Below are 8,536 nucleotides of genomic sequence, written 5' to 3'. Positions count from 1 at the left end.
CCCACATCATAATCTGTTTACATGGAAGTATGAAGCACCTTTTATTATATGTTTAGTTATAAAAAATGTTATACAAATAATGATATACAAATCAGTTTACAATCAAACAAAAAAAAATTAATAAAGTTGACTCAAAACTTCCACAGTTTACCTTTAAAGCTGAAGTTTAGGTATGGACTATTTTGCCTTGATAGATTAGCCCAGCTTGGACCAATGTAAGTATTCATGTGCCATACCTGGCCGATTCTTGTAGGCACTGCTACAACAGTGATCGTTGCTAGCTTCCAGTTCCTGTGCCAAGTGGCTGCCTTGCTGCCTAAATTACACAAGAGGTCACTCAGTCAGCATGGGCACCATTCAAAAAAGTTTGCATGCAAAGCATTCTCTGATTGGACAAGGTGGAGACATGACCTGTTTTCTGAATGGTGCCTGTGTGCCTGTGTGCCTGTGTGCCCATGAGCAACCTCGTGTATTCACAGCGGGGGAACCACTCAGCACGGGACCCAGAAGCTAGCAGTGATCACTGTAGTAGCGTTCTCTGATTGGACAAGGTACAGAGGCCGGGTGTTGACATCACCACTTCTCTGAATGGTACCTGTGCGCCCATGAGATACCTCATGTATTCAAATTGCAGCAGGGCAACCACTCAGCACAGGACCCAGAAACTTGCAGTGATCACTATAGTATCATTCTATAATTGGACAAGGTAGAGAGGCCGGGTGTTGACATCACCTGTTCTCTGAATGGTGCCTGTGTGTCCATGAGCTACCACATGTATTCAAATTGCAGCAGGGCAACCACTCAGCACAGGACCCAGAAACTAGCAGTGATCACTATAGTATCATTCTATAATTGGACAAGGTAGAGAGGCCGGGTGTTGACACCATCTGTTCTTTGAATGGTGCCTGTGTGCCCATGAGCTACGACATGTATTCAAATTGCAGCAGGGCAACCACTCAGCACAGGACCCGGAAGCTAGCCGTGATCACTGTAGTAGCGGAGCCTATTACAGTTATTTCCAGCTTCCATGAAGATCAACCAGGTATGGCATATGCATACTTACATTGATCCAACCTGGACATCGGTCCAAGCTGGAGCTATAGAAAACAGTTGCCACTATACTTCATTTTTAAGCTGTCATGTAAACAGACAGACTTCACCATTATAAAGAGGATGGATGTGAGGTCTTCTTGTGTGCAATTTGATTGGTTGCTGTAATTGGAAGAGGTATATCTGTGGCGTACATGCTGCAAAATTCCATATTCTAGTAAGGAATAATAAAAGATCATAATCAGTCATAGACCTAGCACATTGTGAGCAATTAGCATGTCTTCCACTTTCTCAGTTGTTAGCACCTATACTTACAAGTCAGCCTTAGATCAATCACATTGCTTAGTAATATCATGGGCATCATTACACTAATTCTGTATTTTATTACATTAATGTAATACATCAAGGGCCATATCTCTGTCAATTCTGAACAAAGATACTGTACTGTTCCTTTTACACTTGCCAGAATAAAGGATTTGGCATACAAAATCTGCATGAGGCTCTGCAACATTAATTAGTGTTTAGCACTTGCAAAGTGTTGAAAGAGTGCTTACTGTAGCTAACAGAAGCTCTGACTCAGATGTCAAGAGGTTTTCACCAGCAATGAAAGTGCGAAACCATACTGAAAAATCAAATATAGAAATGTGACACAGTGCAGCTCTGCTGAAAGCGTCCAAGAAGACGAATGTGAATGGAGAAAGTCATTAATAACTGTGCTTAGTAAGCCTGGCAATCTCCATGTGTGAAATATGGAAAACTCCTGCAAAACTGTCACCACCTGTCATTGCCTTTCCTGCCTCCACAGGAAGAGCCAACATAATATTTAACATCATATAAAGTTCAATCTGGAAAAAATATGTTCACACAAGAACAAAATCAAACCTTTGCTTCCTGAACAGACCTAAAGGATCATAAATCAGATTTTATTGAATGGCACTGTTTAATAGGTAATGATGAATTGAAAAATACAGCAATAAATAACAGCCAATATGCACTCACTGGCAACTTTATTAGGTACACCTTGCTAGTACCGGGTTTGGCCCCCTTTTTCCTTCAGAACTGCCTTTATTCTTTGTGGCATAGATTCAACAAGGTGTTGGAAACTTTCCTTAGAGATTTTGGTCCATATTGATATGATAGCATCATGCAGTTGCTGCAGATTTATCGGCTGCACATCCATGATGGAAATCTCCTTTTCTACCACATCCCAAAGGTGCTCTATTGCAGTGGTCCTCAACCCCCGGTCCTCAGGGCCCACTAACAGGCCAGATTTTAAGTATTACCTTGGGGAGATGCAGACTAGAGTACTGCAATCACTGAGCAGCAAATTATATCACCTGGGATGTATTTCAGTTATCTTGCAAATCTGGCCTGTTAGTGGGCCCTGTAGGCCAGGGTTGAGGACCACTGCTCTATTGGATTGAGATTTGGTGACTGTGGAGGCCATTGGAGTACAGTGATTGGCCCGGTCATGTTCAAGAAACCAGCTTTAGATGATTTGAGCTTTGTGACATGGAGCAGTTACCTGCTGGAAGTATCCATCAGAGGATGGGTACACTGTAGTCATAAAGGGATGAACATGGTCAGCAACGATACTCAGGTAGGCTGTGGCATTTAAACGATGCTCATTTGGTACTAAGGTGCCCAAAGTGTGCCAAGAAAATATCCCCCGCACCATTACACCACCACCACCAGCAGAAACTGTTAATACAAGGCAGGATTGATCCATGCTTTCATGTTGTTTTTGCCAAATTCTGACCCTACCAACTGAATATTGCAGCTGAAATCTAACCTCATCAGACCAGGCAATGTTTTCCAATCTTCTATTGTCCAATTTTGGTGAGCCTGTGTGAATTGTAGCCTTAGTTTTTTGTTTTTAGCTGACAGGAGAAGCACCCGGTGTGGCCATTTTCTGCTGTAGCTTATCTGCTTCAAGAGTTGATGTGTTGTGCATTCAGAGATGGTATTCTGCATACCTTGGTTGTAACATCCACACAACTGCCACTTACTGGATATTTTCTCTTTTTATGACCATTCTCTGTAAACCCTAGGGATGGTTGTGCGTGAAAATCGCAGAAGATCAGCAGTTTTTGAAATATTGAGACCAGCCCGTCTGGCACCAACAAACATACCACATTCAAAGTCACCTAAATCCCCACCTTTCCCCGTTCTGATGATTGGTTTGAACTTCAGAAAGTTGTCTTCACCACATCTAGATGCCTAAATGCATTGAGTTGCTGCCATGTGATTGGCTGATTAGCAATTTGTGTTACCAAGCAAATAAACAGGTGTACCTAATAAAGTGTCCGGTGAGTGTAATTTCACCTTTTGTTAGCTTAATAGACGAATAAGAGACACTTATCGACTGGACATTTAGAATTCCTTCACTTAAGGCAGTGGTCCTCAACTCTGGTCCTCAGGGCCCACTAACAGGCCAGATTTTAAGTATTACCTTGGGGAGATGCAGACTAGAGTACTGCAATCACTGAGCAGCAAATTATTTCACCTGGGATGTATTTCAGTTATCTTGCAAACTTGCCTGTTAGTGGGCCCTGAGGACCAGGGTTGAGGACCACTGACTTAAGGCACCCCACTCCTGGTTGAGGACCACTGACTTAAGGCACCCCACTCCTATCTCAGGGAACTCAGGTGCTGTTTGCAAGGAAGCTGTTTGTGCTCCAAGCCACTCCAAAGAAAAGACAATTTTAGCCAAGGCATTGGCCTTTGACCCTGTCAAGGACTAAGGCTGGCCAAAGACGGATCTTTTTTTTTTTGTTTATCAGCCAGCTAGCTGATCAAACTAAAAAAAAAAAAAACAGATTCCCAAATTCACACAATCAAGGTGGAATGAGAAATCTTCCTGGGAGTGCTATTGTATTCTGACAGCAAGACTTCTCCGCTGTCAGAATTCACTGATCAGGGCTGTAGCCAATTGAGTACATGCGCCGATTGAGTAAATATTTTCCAGCATTCCTGTTCAAGAGAAGTCGATTGTCAGATCAACTTCTCTGGAACAAGAACAGTCATAGATGGATCGAAATTGGGCTGGTCCATGCTGAACCAGCCGAATTATGATTCATCCATGGCAGGCTTAAGGCCAAGGTCTTGGCTGGAATAAAGCTTGAACATTTGGATACTTAGTGTGTGGTTGCCTTGTTTATTCTTTGGGTTGGTTACTGTGCAATGCATAATACTAATTTTTACTTACCGTTCTATAACCGATCTTTAGATACAGTTTTCATTTTTTGATGCACAAGGCATAGCACACAATAAAATATCAGCATGTTTTTTTTCCCCCACAAAGGTAAGAATGCGAAAGAAACATGGAGCCTGCCATTGCTGACCTCTGCTTCTGAGGTTGCTTACTGTCTAGCTGTCATGGTGACCCTCTTGCTTTGACTGGCTGGTAAACATGCAAATAAAATGCATACAGTATAAGGCTCTTTTATCTATCAGACCTTCAGAGGCTTATTTCAAGTTAAGGAAGAATTAAATCCAGCGATCAGCATAACAACCCATCCAATGGAATTTTCCGGAGAAGGTCAGCAATGAACGCTCCCATATTTCTCTAATGACAGGTTGAATTAAACATTTCAGAAACAAGTAATGTGACAGCCTGCAATGTATGTAAACAGGCAGAAAGCCAGTGGCGAATATAAAAGCATGCTTAGTGTTTGTTTTGCTGAATAACAAGTTGTGTGTGTGGTGCATTTTAGTTGTTAGCTCAAAGGGGTAATTAGCTTATGCATATACAGTGGGTTGTTGTGATTCATGCTGGCATATGGAGCTCACTTCCACTCTGCATCTGTCTTTCTTGTTACGTCTAACCCTAATTTGCAATGCTTTATTCAGCAGATGTCATCCAAACATAATGTAAAATGTAAAGCTTGTCTCATTTTAGCAACATAGCTAAACTACAAGCAGGCAAAGAAAAAAACAGTAAAAAATGTATTTCTTTAATGTAACTAGTTTAAAGCGGAGTTCCACCCAGTGAACGTTTTCTTTAATAAAAATACCCCCGGGACAGTCAGGGCTAGTGCATTCCCCAATGGCTAGCCTCTGATCTGTCCCGGGTCGCACTTACCTTTTAGAAGAAATACTTACCTTGAAAATGTATTCTCCAGCGCTGCCATCTCAGGTATGGGCAGCTTGAAGCCAGCGCGATCCTCTTCTGCATCCTCTTCCGTCTTCTTCGGTCCCACGATGCACTGCACCGGCCCCGCCGTCACTTCCAGTGCCACAGCGTCATCCCTGCATAGCTTCTGGGCATGCCCAGAAGCTGTTTTGCAAGGTATGACGGCGCCTGCACCGGAACTGACGTCGGGGCCGGTGCAGGCGCATTGATTCCTGGGAGCGATGACGATCAGCTCCCAGGAATCATTGCATGTCAGGAAGTGACGACTCGCCGCGGCCGCCGAGGGGAGGAAGAGGAAGTAAGGTAAGTATATTTTCTTCTAAACGAGGTAAGTAAAAAAAAAAAAAAGAATTGCGATTATCCATTTGTTTTTCAGGTGACCCAGAGCGAGAAGATGGAGGTAAGTATAATTTTAGGGTGGAACTCCACTTTAAGTACCTGAATTTGACTTGGTATCAAACTCCCGAAATCCTCTGCACAGCAACACTCAGACAGTCAATCAGCGTCAGCCATAAGCACACGTGCTGACAGTGGCCATTAAGAGCTGAAGACTCATCATTGTGCTGCTTCTTCAAAGTCAGCAGGCTGGGTGTGTATTCTTCACCAAACTGTTGATCAACGAGAGGTCAAAGACCTGCCTATGTTGTCTGACAGGGGTGCGTTAATCACTTGGCTGCGCAGTAGTACAAATCTTTTGGCAGGTAAGGAAGCAGGATGCAAACATTCTATTTTCACAGAACTAGGCCCTGGGTATTACAATACTAACATAATGGTCAACTCTCCCAGTATTAATATTTTGTTTTCAGGTGGTCGCTGGCAAGTGGAATCATATGCTGGCTTATTAATCTTCTCAAAGACTCTTAATCAAAGATTTGCAGCATAGTGTGGCGGCAGTAATAACACAGACTCCGGTTGCAGAGAATGGAACTTGTATTAATTCAGAATTCAGTGATTCACAACAGACCGGGCAGAAAGGCACTTGACCGGGAACACTCACGGAATGTAACAGCAACGTGGAGCAGAGCAGTTCTCAGATGTGCTGTCAGTGTCTGTCTTGAGGGGCAGAAAACAGCCTGGCTGGTCTGGACCCAAATGGGGAGATCTCTATGTGGGATTACGTGTCCCTATCCTTTACCTACCTGTCAGGAACCTCTCTCTGCTGCTAATCACTGTCTATCTCAGATGGCTGACCTGTCACATAGGGCGGCAGCATCCAATGGATAACTTCCCCAGTGGAAACCATAGAGAAACCATGTTCCTCTTGACTTCCTCTCCCCTACAATGCAGCTGCAGTTGAACGCTACCTGAAGAGGAGAAAGTAGACTGAACTTGCCAACAGGTATAAATGAAAATCCCCAGTTCTGACCAACTGAAACAGCCATTTCAAAGCCAAGTGATAATATCACATCCTCCTGAAGGAGTCTCCATATCATTCTTCTCCTTCTCCATCTAAAAGAGACAGTTCCTTAATCTCACGTCTCCTGGTCCAGATAGTGTCATATAATACTTTAGCTTTCAGTGGCAGAAGATTTGCGCTGTTTACTTTTGCACAAAGAGTGATGTCCTACCCTAAACTCCCTCAGACTAACTCTCAGAGTAAACCTAACCATTAAACTAACAATCTCTTTTTTATACTCAGCTAGTTTTCCTACTCTCCTCTCCTGCACCAGGATCTCCTGCATCAAATATTTTTTTGCCTTATCAACAACGCCTAGGCCTAGGGCGGCACATTGCAGGGGGGGGGGGGGGCAGCAAAAAAGCTCCCCTGCATGAAAACAACAGCCTGCTCCCGAACGAAAATAGTCCCTGCCGGAAGTGGCGTTGCTATGGGGGTGTGGGGGGGTGTGGAACGCACCCGGATGACACCCACCAGAGGGGTGACACCCGTGTGTGTCACCAGCACCGAGGGGGCCATCTGCATGTTAACAGGACGGGCTAGACGGAATCTGATTGGCCAGCGCCATCCATGTGATGGTGCTGATCCATCAGAATGCCTCTTCTGCTGAGAGTTACAGATGTAGGTGTAGAATATGGCCAGCTTAAGGTTTACCATGCATGTTACAAAAGGTGGAGTCCAAAGAGGAAGGGATGGGGTTTAAGACAGGTCTTAAACGGGAAGGGGCATGGTCTTGACAAGAAGGGGTGTGCCATATTTAAATTAGGGGGTGCACCAGTTTAGTCAGGCCTAGGGCAGCACAAAACCTAAATACACCACTGCATATCAACACCATAAAACTCTGCTTTGTAGCCCAATTTTTTATTGACATTGAGTAAGCTAACTTGTCATGTGTGTCAAGCCTAAGGAGTCATCCCCACATACAACATTTTTCACTCTTCATGCCAGTATCAGTGTGTACCAACATGTTTTCAAATCCCACTGATACATTTCATCATCTGTACTTCATTAAAGGAGGCACATTGGTACTGAGTAAGCCATTGGAGACTGGGATTGTGGACTTGGTTCTGGTTATCACTTACTGAAATTCTGCATACTCTTGCAATTATCTGGGAGTGTAGCCATATGTCATGTGAGTATTCCCTGGTGTTTTACCTTAAATTTTTATAACAAATGTATTACACTATAAGAGACCTCTTTCCCCAGCATTGCACACTTTTATGCTGGTATAAGAACGTACTAATATGTCAGTGAGATATTATTCAATACTGCATTCTGTAGTGAATTTGAGTCCATGGTGCATTTTGACTTGCCCTTTAAACACCTGGTCATTTTGATTTGGTGAGTTTAGTAGGTTGTGGGATTGCACCTGGAAGTACTGAATAGGGATGAGCTCAAATGTGTTCAAAGACGAAACCCAGTCTGCCTGAGCTATTCTGCTCGAAAGCTGTGAAAGTAGACAGCCAATTGTAGGCATCAGAGGTATGCCCCACCCCGAAAACACACGTATACAAGGGGCATGTATACATGCGGTTGTGGAAGAGGCATGCATCTGCAACCTATGATTGACTGTCTGCTTTGACATTTTTCTGGAAGGATAGCTCAGGCGCGCTCGGACCTGTGTCTGAACATGCCTGAGCTCATCCTTGGTACTGAATGATACACATGGGTGGATTTGTTTGAGATTGCACACATAAATATGGACGATTGTTTCATGTTTTATACTGCATGATTTACCATGTTTACATGTTTTTTTACATGCATGACCCAGATGTTTTTGCACATTTGCAGCAGCTTTCCACTCCTTTAGAAACATACCTCTGGTGATCAAGATAGAGGATAGCATATTGTCTCTGTTTTAAGCACAGGTATTCATTAACCTTTTGCTTACATAGTTAGTGAGGTTGAAAAAAGACATCAGTCCATCCAGTTCAACCTATGATGTGTGTGTGTTT

The sequence above is a fragment of the Pelophylax lessonae genome (assembly GCF_965119305.1).
Source record: "Pelophylax lessonae genome assembly, chromosome: 4".
Taxonomy (NCBI): domain Eukaryota; kingdom Metazoa; phylum Chordata; class Amphibia; order Anura; family Ranidae; genus Pelophylax; species Pelophylax lessonae.
This window is presented reverse-complemented; position numbering follows the sequence as displayed.